This window comes from Hemitrygon akajei, chromosome 28, assembly GCF_048418815.1.
Source record: "Hemitrygon akajei chromosome 28, sHemAka1.3, whole genome shotgun sequence".
NCBI lineage: Eukaryota > Metazoa > Chordata > Chondrichthyes > Myliobatiformes > Dasyatidae > Hemitrygon > Hemitrygon akajei.
This window is the reverse complement of record NC_133151.1, coordinates 21862513-21874578: the sequence shown is the minus strand read 5'-3', so window position 1 is coordinate 21874578 and position 12066 is coordinate 21862513. Positions and strand designations below refer to the sequence as shown.

Here is a 12066-nt window from a genome sequence, read left to right as displayed (position 1 = left end):
TGAGTGTGGCTGGAGGTGATTCTGAATGTTGTCGGTCGGATTCTTCAGTGTGGTGCAGTTCGTGTTATGTCCAGTTGGGGTCGCGATCGTCCGACAGAGCGGAGATACAGAAGCCGTGTTTGAGTGAAGCTGATTGAAGTGGGAGTGATGGCTTCAGAATTGGATGGGCTACATGTCGTTTCCCGCCCGTGGCATTACGAAAGCAGAAATATAAATGTATGACTGTGATGAAAATGTTGATTGGAAGACGGAGTTGCGCTGGAATGAGAGCACCTGGTTTGGCTAATCGTTGAAGATAATAGGTGACTGAATGGCTGGAGAAAAGTGAGAGACTGCTGTGGGAAGGACACGTGTGAAAAGCTCCAGTATCGCAGTGAACAAACATCAAGATGATTCTGTTCACTGTGGTGTGCTCTGAAATGTGCATAACCTAGGGCATGAATTCCTCGTTAGTATAGTGGTTAGTATCCCCGCCTGTCACGCGGGAGACCGGGGTTCAATTCCCCGACGGGGAGTTGCAAGTTTTACTGCATCATTCACGGGGAATGTTGAATGAAGAAGACATATTAAAGCGGACAAAGCATTTGTGTTTACGCTAAATCAGTTCATTGGGCAAGGTGGAATATAGTTCGGACTGCTGTGAGGCCGGGTCAGTAGAGTCTTCCGAGAAGAAAGGGGCGTTGTTCTCAGCCTCTTTCCTCAAATATCCTCTGACAATCTGTATCTCAGAACCGTTACTTGTTCGTTATTCGTTTTTACACTCAGTGACAGAGTCCATCATTCCGAGCATATTAATCCGGGGCATTTGTTGTCAACTATGAGTTCCCGCATGGTCCCACCACAATAGTAAAGTAACTGACCAATATCAGTCCAGACAAAGGGTGCCGGTCGGAAACGTCGTCTGTTTACCCTTTTCCATCGATTATGCTTGTTCTGCCGAGTTCCTTCAGCATTTTCTGTGTTGCTTGAATTTCCAGCATCCGCAGATTTCTCTTGTTTCTGACCAATATTATGTGTCACCCTGGAACACTTCCTTTGCATCCTCATCTTGTTTTGGTATGCAAAATGGCTCCAGTCCCCCGCTGTGCAAAGGGAAACTCTGCTCTTCAAAGATCATTCTTCCCTGGGTTGACTGCTCACGATCTGTAAACTTTCCTTTACCAAGACGCGACATTAACTTGACTCGCTGTGACTTCCACACGCCCCACTTCCCTTTCGTCCTGTAAAGGACAGCATGGATTGTGGCTGCAGTTGAACTGCACAGAGAATTCGGGTCTCCTCAGTGACCCTGTCATCGTCTGTCTGAAGAGGAGGATTGCGGAACGATAGGAGGCAGCTATCCTTTGGGTCCTCTCTCCATAGAGAGTTCTCAGTAAGAAACTTCAACAAGTTTCAACAGCAGCAAGAATATAAACCGCCTTGCCCACTGTACACTGGAGTTGCACGAGCATCCCAGCAAGGAATGAAGCTGATCAAGGGGGGTTCATTATAACAGAATCACTCGGTACAATTGAGGGGTTCAGACTCCACTGTTAACCCACCTTCCGTATGTATGGGACCCCTACAACACACTCAACAACTCGAGCGTTTAGTACCAACATACGTTCATAAGTAAGGGTCATGTTCTTTGAGTGGAACAGGAGCTGTGCCGCTTCATCTACGACATGAGGCGAAGAAGTCATCAAGGCCAAGAATTGAGACATGGGCGTACATCAGGAGGCATTTTACAGCGGGCAGAATTACAATTGTACAAATTCTACAGTACAGTTTGGGAAAGGATTATTTAAAATAAACTTCATAGTCTGTGGTGGTTGTGGCGGCTGAGGCTGAAACTGACTGTTAGCAAAGTTGCTTTGGCGCTGAGGGCATCTTTGAACTCAGTGGCGAGGCTGTCCACAAACAATGTGCACCTCTCACTGACGCCTCCACCTTTTACCAGTAACTGTCCTCCGCCATCTCCCCATGTTTCTTGAAGTGAATCAAAGAACTGCAAAATCCATAATTTAGGATAGCTTTTATTTTCTCTAAATAACACTATACAATGTTCGGCACAAAATAAATACCAGTCACAAGTGGTTGACAAGTCAAATGCATTTAAAGCAGGTAACGTTCAAACAAAATTTAGAATGAAATTGTAAACAGATTTAATCTAGTAATGATGAGCAACAACGTGGTCACTGTCATCTATATTAAATATAAAACAGAATACAAGTTAAAATAACATTCAAATCATACAGGGCAGCTGTCACAATATTTTTATACAATGATCAATATTAATGAGACAATGGTAGAGCAGTCCAGGGAGTCTCCAGTCCTCACACAAATATTATCCACTCCCTTAACAGCTTGAAGCACTTGATTTCATCTGAAATTATTGTAAACCACTCAGAATTTTACTTACCTCTTTTCATCTCACACAAGTAACAATCTACATTTCCTTTAACCCGGACTCATTTAATCATCATTTGCAATAACATTCATTACGATCGAGTAAATCTGTGTATTTCTGAAATACCTTGTTTATCTACTTTACAAATTTATTAAGGTGCCCATCTGCTTTTTGTGCAATACGGTGTATCATATGTCACTATGGATTGTGAAGGAAACACTTCAATATAACATGACATTTTAGTTCAAAGTGCATAAATGTCTCCATATTGCTCATTCTCCCATCGAGCTTTTGAGAGATTTACACCAGCCTCATCAAGAACTCAGGAGACACTACTGGGGTGGGCTTTGTTGTAACCGTACCTGTGCGGGGCAGGGGTAAAACAGGTTCGTACTACTTCCTACTCAGACATTGGTACGAGTTGTGTCTTGTTAAACATAGAATAGTACAGCACATTACAGGCCCTTCGGCCCACAATGTTGTGCCGTCCCTCAAACCCTGCCTCCCATATAACCTCCCCCCATCTTAAGTTCCTCCATATACCTGTCTAGTAGTCTCTTAAACATTGAGGTAGACTCGATTACATTTTCCTGTTCTTTCCAATTCTATTTCTCTAACTTTTTTTTCATCTTCTCTGCTCTTACTGCGAGAAGCAACCAATTATTTTTGCATTTCTCTCCAGGTGAACACCACAGGGCACCTGAAAGTTTCCTCTCTCCTTTATCTGTACTTCTGCAAGCACTCACTTCTTCCACTCCACCCACTTCTCAACATACTTCATTCTTTCTGCTCCATACCATAGGAATAGACATGCCACCGGAGTTGTCTTAGATGTCCAGTAAGGGACTCTCACGTGACCATTCAGACACACAATCAAGGCACTCACTCATACTTCAGAATTCCCTTTCTTTCGTGCATCATGGGATCAAATCCACCCCAAGGCATATGCATCATGACCAATGGGATTCAATCTAGCATCAGACATCCTCTTTTCCCGTAGACTCATGAGATCCAGCCCTGCCCGAGGCAGCCACAGTTTCCCTCTATTCACTCAGCTGATTCAAACCCACCTAATGCTCCTTCTTTACTGTTGCAGCTTTCCTACAGTAGACAAAGGTGATGGACTACTCCACACATGAGGAATTCTGTTTGAGGACCGATTGGCTTCTGGGGCTGAATTCCTTTCTCTTGTACAACAAAGCCAAGGGTTCAGTTTCTCAGAGGAAACTCCATGTTTCCACCATCACCCATTAGCTGGAATCTGAAAACTCACACTCGTTCTTCAATCAAACCTTAGTTACCTGTGCACAAGGAGAACAACATGGCCTCTGAACCAAACTGTTCTCAAATTTGATCAAAGAAATATCACTTTTTACAGAGTTGTTTATTCGGAGACTGATAATGACCAAATGGTAATCTCCTCGCCCACCCCCACTCTCCACTTCCTGCAGCAATTGCTCCCTGTGTGACTCCCTTGTCCACTCATCGCTCCGGACTGATCCCCCTCCTGGTACTTACACTTGCAAAGTGTCATACCCACCCCTACCCCTCCTCCCACACTACCATTCAGGGCCCTAAACAGTCCTTCCAGGTGAGGCAAAAATTCACCTGCGAGTCTGCTGGGGTTGTCTACTGTCTCCAGTGCTCCCGGTGTGGCCTCCTGCATATCAGTGCATCCTGATGTAGATTGGAGGACACTTCGTCAAGCATCTTCGCTCCATCTGCCAGGAAAAGTGGCATCTCCCCATGGCTATTATTTCAATTCCGCTTCCTATTCCCTTTCCAATATGTCAGTCCATCACCACCTCTACTGCCGCAATGAGTCCACACTCAGGTTGGAGGAGCAATGCCTTATATTCCAAAAGGGTAGCCTCCAACCTGATGGCATGAACATCAATTTCTTGCACTTCCACTAATTGCCCCCTGCTCTCCTTCACCATTCCACATTCCTGTTTCCTTCTCCTACTTAATCTCCTTACCTGTCCATCCCCTCCTTCTTCCCTTTCTTCCACGGTCTTCTCTTCTCTGCTATCAGATTCCCCTTCCTCTAGCCCTTCATCTCTATCACCAATCTATTTCCCAGCTCTTTCCTTAGCCCCTCCCCTCTCCCAGTTTCACACATCACCTACCATCTTTTACTTCTTCCTTCCTCCCCCACCTTCTTAATCGGACTTCTCTTCTTTTTTCAAATCATGATTAAGGGCCTCGGCTCAAACGCACATTGAATCTTTACTCTTTATCATAGATGCTGCCCGGCCTGCTGAGTTCCTCCAGCATTTTGTGTGTGTTGCTTTGGATTTCCAGCATCTGCTCATTTTCTCATGTTTGAAATGGAACTTGTTTATGTTCAAATTCCTTATCTGTCTGTTTAATCCACATTGAAACTACGATAATACAGAATAAATAGTCAAAACAATCTGCACATTAAATGCCAATAATAATCCAGAATTAGTAAAGCAACTGTTACACGGCAATCTGTCACTTGCATCATTATTTTGTCTTGGAATGTAAAATGGGTCCATCCCCTGCTGTGCAAAGGGAAGCTCTGCTCTTCAACACCCTTTCTGCCCAGGTTGACTGCACCTACCTGTAAACTATCCTTGCCTGAGCAGTAACTTTACCCTAGCCTTGTTACAACCTCAACTAGCTCAGCCACTGAAAAGTCAGTCACCTGGCTCACTTCTCAGAACAGGACAGACCTCCCAACTGGTTGGACCACACACATACTGCTTAAAGAATCCCTTTTAGACATGGCTAACAAATTCTGCCACATCGAATATTGTGCTCCGTGGAATTCCCAGTCAGTGCTGAAAGTTCAAAAGTTTAAAGCACATTTATTATTACAATTATGCTGACATTATACAGCCTTGAGATTCCTCTCCTAACAGGCAGCCATGAAACAAAGGAACATAAAAGGAACAAAACAAAAACGAAAAGAGGACTGTCAAACACTCAATGTGCAGAGAGAAAAAATAACATGCAAACAGACAGAGAGCCCAAAGTTCAGCGCAGGGCAGAGTAAACATCATGGAGCAGTGATCTGAACCAACTTGTTCAGTCGGATATGGGTGCCTCCTGGAAGAGAGCTTTCCTCGGCCTGGACCAGATGGACTGAAAGTTCCATTTTCATGCAGTGTGTCGCTGCAAATCTGAACATTGTTCACTCGGTTTGATGACATTTCACTTCTTTCAATGACTTGTAATTTCCTCATAGATCAGACTCCAGCATCTTGCCCTCAACACTTGTGAAAGTAACAGGATGACAATTACCTTCTGTTGTATTCTAACTTTCTTGAACAATGGAAGCAGTTGAGGTTTTTCACTCCATTGGGACCTTCCTGGAACACTGTGTGTTCTGGCAAACAGCAACTTCTACCCGTACTTTCTCTCCAGCCACTTCCCTGTTAAACTCTCGAGTGCAGGTCATTGTGACCTGGTGATGTTAACTTTTAGTCTCATTAGATTTTTTTCTCATGATGGTGAGTGTTGTAAGTCATTGCACAGTGTTGAAATGTCAAGCAATATATCATTGAGATGTGTCCCATGTCCCCAATGTGAACAATATTCACATATCGAGTTTAATTTATTGCAATTTTATTTGTTAGAGTAGCTTTGAGGCTCTTGCCACTGGTTCCTGAATTAATCTCAGTCTGTTAGTCTATCTCTCGGCCTTGTCACTATCTGTGCTCTAGGCTTTGATTTAATGTTTCCCTTGACCCCATTGACCCATCATTCTCCTGGGTCCCTCTGTCTAATTGGGATCAATGTCTGCTGAGTGTTATGAACCAGTAGTTTAAACATCCACTACTGCTCGTCTGTTGAGCTGTCATGATCTTATTTACCCTGTCGACCCCATGCAACCCCACATTCACATCTATATAATTGTCCTTAATTATGTTGAGGACATTGGTTGTGGACATGGATGTTCACCCTCAAATTGTATCTGGAATCCTCCCATGTTTTGTTGACTTCTTCTTCAGGTATCCTTGAACACAGGATCTCTTATTAATTCCACACCATCATGTCTGAAATGTCCAGTTCCTGGGTAAGTTCTGTAACATTATGTTGTAGGAAGCAGTCTCTGATCACTCCACAAATTCCTTTTCCTGTGCCAGATTGATTAGTCTTATCAATGAACAAAGGCACCCTCCTCATTTCACTTTTGCAGACTTGTGTGGAACATTGCATATGCTGGAATACTGAGTTCCCAGTCCCAATCTGTCTGCAACCATATCCCTGGAAAACCTATAACATCAAACTCATTTGTCACAATACAATGCAATTTTCACACTGTATTTTCGCATTTATAAGAAATAGTATATAACTTCAATTCCTACACTTTGCTTATTTTAATGTAATATTCTTCTTCAGTTGTAATTTTTATTTCACTTCCACGCTGAAGGAATTTGCATTCAAAGTCAACAGCAACTCCTCCACAATCACCATCAACACTGGTGCACCACAAGGCTGTGTGCTTGGCCACTACTCTACTCACTCTATACCTGTGATTGTGTGGCTCAGTACAACTCCAATGCCACATTTAAGTTTGCAGATGACACCAATGTTGCTGGATGAATCAAAGGTGGTGACAAATTTGCCATCAGGAGGGAGATGGAAAATCTAGTTGAATGGAGTCTCTACAATAATCACTCACTCAACATCAACAAAACCAAAGAGTTAATTATTGACTACAGGTTAATCATTGACTACAGGAGAAGGGAAGTGCAGGTCTATGTGCCTCTTATCATCGGGGAATTCGAGGTGGAGAGTGTCGATAACTTTAAATTCCTTGTCGTTATCATTTCAGAGGATCTGTCCTGGGACGGACAGTAAATGCCATCATAAAGAAGGCATGGCAGTGACTACTTAGAAGTTTGCTTATAATCAGCATGATATTGAAAACTTTGACACACTTCTATAGATGCACAGTGGAGAGTATCCTGACTGGTTGTTGCAACACAGCCTGATATGGAAACACAATGATCAGGAATGGAAAAGTCTACAAGAAGTAATGGATACATCCCAGTCCATCACAGGCAAAGCCCTCCCCATCATCCAGTATATTTACAGGAAGCGCTTCTACAAGCAAACTGCATCCATCATCAACAACATCCTTCATCCACCTCATGCCCTCTTTGCACAGCTGCCATCAGGGAGGACGACCAGGAGCCCCAGTTCCCACAGCACCAGGTTCAGAATGAGTTATTACCTTACACAGGTCATGCTCTTGAAACAGAGTAAATAACTTCTCTGAACTGATTCCATAACTTGCAGACTCACTTTCAAGTATTCTACAACTGAATTTCACAGTAATATTTATTTTATTTTATTTTTCCACTATTTGTCTTCTTTTGCACATTAGTTGTCTGTCAGTCTTTGCTGTTTATATTTTTTTGTCAATTCTATGGTATTTATTTTCCTGTAAATACCTGAAAGAAAATGAATCTGAAGTCGTAACCTTTTACATCAGAGGTCCCAACACACTAGGCCACTGCTACACCACAATAAGGAATGCCTATTGTTGTTAAGTCGGATCATTTGACTGTACACCTGCTACCTGCATACAGACAGAGCCTAAGGAACAAGGCTCCAGAGATCCAGATAACCAAGGGTTGGTCATGAGAGGCAGAGGAATGGTTACAGGATTGCCTTGAGTCAGCAGTCTGAGACATGTTCAAGAACTCATCTAACTGTCTGACCGATTAGGCCAGGGTCATTACAGAGTTCATTAAAACATCTGTGGAGGTGTGTGTCCACAAAATCACTCAGGATTTTCCCAAATCAAAAGCTCTGGATAAGCACTGAGATCCAGAACCTGCTGAGCTTCAGATCAGTGGCATTCAATCTGGAGATCAGGAGTGTTACAAGAGGTGCAGGTGTGATCTCCAGAAAGCCTCTTGGGCAATGTGGAGACTCCGGACTAAACTGGAATAAAATAGGGATTCTGGACAGTTGAGGCAGGGTTTGAATGCCAGAACCTCCTGCAAAGGTAAATCCTGTGACAAAGGGGACAGCAGAGCTTTGCTTCCAGATGAGCTCAATGCCATCTTTGCTCGCTTTGACCACCAGAAGAGGGAGGAACTATCGTACACCCCCATGTCTCCCGATGATCATTTGGTCTCAGTATCTGAAGATGACGTGCAGGCTGCCTTCAAGAGAGTGAATCCAAGGAGAGCATCCAGTGTGGATGGAGTACCGGGCCGAGTACTGAAGACCTGTGCTGACCAGCTGGCTGGTGTATTCACAGATACCTTCAACCTTCCTATCTGGCAGAGTGTGGTACCCTCCTGCTGGAAGAAAGCTTCAATCATATCAGTGCCCAACAGCAGCATGGTAACTTGTTTAAATGACTGTTGCCCAGTGGCTGTTACATCCATGGTGATGAAGAGTTTTGAGAGACAGGTGTAGGTTTTCTATGCTTCTATTAACTTACTTTGGATTAAAATGTTCACTTTGACAATTTTTTTTCCGTGACGTTCTGTATTCAAGAAGGGTTCAGTGATCTTGTTACAACGTTTTTCTACCCCAAGTTGTAAAAGATTATCCACACAAAAATAAACAAAATAAAAACGTTAATTATTTCTAAAACCAAAGAGTCAAATTAAAATGTGAATATTACTGTCTATAACACACTCAATTCCCGTGGGTGGAGGGGGGATCACTGTTCCCGGAAATGCCCCCTGTACCCACTGTGTTACAATGCTCGCAATTTCTCAGCGTCTCGACTGATTGACAGCTCTCTATGCCCCGCCTCCCGGGCTGTTGACACGCGTCACGTGATACCGTGTAGCGTATGCCGATTTGTGACGAGCTGACGTCATAGATGTTTCACCGTCACCGACGTCGTTTCCAGGGGAACGGTCCGGGGCGGGCGGTTAGTCCGGGATGGTGGGCACGGGGTTGTAGTAAAGTGGAGTCGGTCTCTACTTTGGGTTTCGGCTCCACTGTGGGAATCGGCCTCTCCTCTTCCTGCCCACGGAACAGTGAGTGTCTGTCAGCGCCTCACCGCACCGGCTCTCTGCCTCAGGTACAATATTTCAACCATATTTGCACAGTTACATGGATAGGAAAGGTTGAGAGGGACACGGGCCTAATGCAGGCGGATGGGACGAGTTCAGGTCGACAACTTGGTCGGCGTGGATGAGTTTTACCGAAGGGACGGTTTCAGTTCTGTATAAATCACTGACTCTATTCTGGGCGGTTCAACCAGGGCAGGATGTACACAGTGAATGACAGGTTCCTGAGAAGTTTTAATGAACAGGGTCTTTAAGGGTTTCTGCTCCCAGTCCTCTGGCAGCTCATTCGGGATACCAGTTATTCTCTGTGTGAAATATTTACACTTCAGATCCCCTACTCATTGTTACCTTAAAACGATTCCCTTTAGTTTTAAAAAGCCAGTCAGGATGCTCTCAATCATGCCCTGATAGAAAGTTCGTAAGATTTGGGGGCCCACACCAAATTTCCTCAACTCTCTGAGGCGAAAGATGCACAGTTATGCCTTTTCCACCACACAGCCGATATGCTGAGTCCACGTGAGATCCTCGGTGATGTTTATGCCGAGGGATTTAAAGCTGTTCACCCTCTCAACCCCAGATCCATTGATGTCGGTATGGGTTAGCCTGTCTCCATTCATCTTGTAGTTCACAACAAGCTCCTTTGTTTTTGCGATATAGTCGGAGAGGTTGTTTTCTTGACAGCACTGTGTCAGGGTGATGACTTCTTCTCTGTTGGTTGCCTCATCATTATTTGAAATAGGCCAATCAGTGCAGTGTCTTCAGCGAATTTAATTCGCAGATTGGAGCTGCGGGTGGCGACACAGACATGGGAATACAGACAGTAAAGAAGGGAGCTTAGTATACAGACCTGAGGGGCACCTGTGTTGTGGGTCAGAGGGACAACGGTGAGGGAGTCCACTCTTACCACCTGCCAGCAGTCTGACAGGAAGTCCAGGATCCTGCTACAGAAATAGGATGAGGCTGAGGTCTCTAAGCTTCTTGTGGAGCCTGGAGGGAATTATGGTGTTGAACGCTCAACTGTAGTCCAAGAACAGCATTCTGACATAAGCATCCCTCTTCTCCAAGGACGATGTACACGAAACACCCTTCCCACTCCATTCTAGGCCTTTCGATATTTGATCGGTTTCGATGAGAGTCCCTCATTCTTCTAAAGTCCAGCGAGTACAGTCCCAGAGCCATCAAACAATCCTCGTGTATTAACCCTTTTATTGCCTGGATCATTTTTGTGAACCTCCTCTGGACTCTCTCCAATGCTAGCACATACTTTTTTAGAGAAGGGGCCCAAAACTGTTCACAATTCAGGTGTCCGCCACTTTTCGAATGTTCACTTTTCGCCACTTCGCTTTTACAAAATACCTACATTAGTAACCTGTTTTCCCATTACAAAGAGGAATTTCGCTTTTACGAAAATTTTTCTCGTATAAATTAATGGTTTTTCAGTTCACGCCATTTTGGCTTAAGAAAGTTTTCATAGGAACGCTCTACCCTTTGTATAGGGGGGACCCCTGTACTTCAAGTGTGATTTGCCGATGCCTTATCAATCCTCAGCATTCTAGCCTTGCTTCTGTGTCGTGGACCACTGGAAATTAATGCTAACATTGCATTTGGCTTCCTTACCACCGACTCTAATGGTAAGTTTATCTTTTGGAAATCGTACTTATCTCAGACATACCTGACCCTGGTACCCAGGAGGTAAAACATCATCCTGACATCTCTGTTGCTGCCACAGAATCTCCTGCATGCCTCCTGTACTGTAAGGCTGCTGCCATTACTGCTCTGCTTCTCCTTTCCTCCCGCAGAGCATCAGACCGGGGTGTCAGTACCAAAGACATGACAGGCTGAACTGCTCTGGTTTCTCTTCCTCCCAAGGGTGTCCAAAGGGGTGTACAGCCACAGGGAGACGTTGAACTGTCTGTCCCTTCCCCTTTCCTGTCATGGTGGTCACTAAACTATCTGCAGCCTGACCTTAGGTGTGACCAACTGACTGAATCTCTGGTCTCAGCATCCTGGAAATTCTAAATCTGTCCATCTCCAGCTCAGTTTCCTTCACACAGTCAGTCAGGAGCTGCAGATGGTGCATATCCCTGATGTGAAGTTGTCTGGGACACTGACTGACTCCCTGATCTCCAACATCTTGAGCTGGAGCTTGTCATTGCCATAAATACCATTTCAACTACTCCAGCAGGGAGAGGAATTCCAAAGAAAACCTCAGAAATTTGACTTCCGAAAGTTATTTGGCTCATCTGCCATTTCTCTGTCCACATTTACAGCTGGTCTATATTCTGCTGAATCCTTTGTGAAACTTGCTCTGCATCCACAACTCCACTAATTTCTGTGTCTCTGCAGACCTACAAATCAGCCCAGCTTCATTTTCATCGAAATCACTCCACAAACCGCAGAGTTCCCAGCTCTGATCCTTGGGGGGGCCCCACTGGTCACAGGTCTCCAGTCAGAATCACACCCCTCAACCATGATCTTCTCTGTTCTCTGACCGAGTACATTTTGAATATATTCTAGCAAATATCTATTCAGCCCGTGTGCCTTCTTGCTTTTGATCAGGGCCCTTGTTGAAAGTCCATGTGTTCTATATCCACCACCCGGCCCTCATCTGCTTAACACTTTGAGTACCGTATTGCTACCCTTTGATGCTGCATCCCTCAT

The 12066-nt window shown here is 44.4% G+C and overlaps 1 non-coding gene across 1 annotated transcript; it reads left to right on the top strand.

The window, feature by feature from the left end:
• The first annotated feature begins 443 nt into the window (after nt 1–443).
• trnad-guc (transfer RNA aspartic acid (anticodon GUC)) lies at nt 444–515 on the top strand. Its single transcript has one exon. It is a non-coding gene; the product is annotated as a tRNA-Asp (tRNA).
• Nucleotides 516–12066: the final 11551 nt, after the last annotated feature.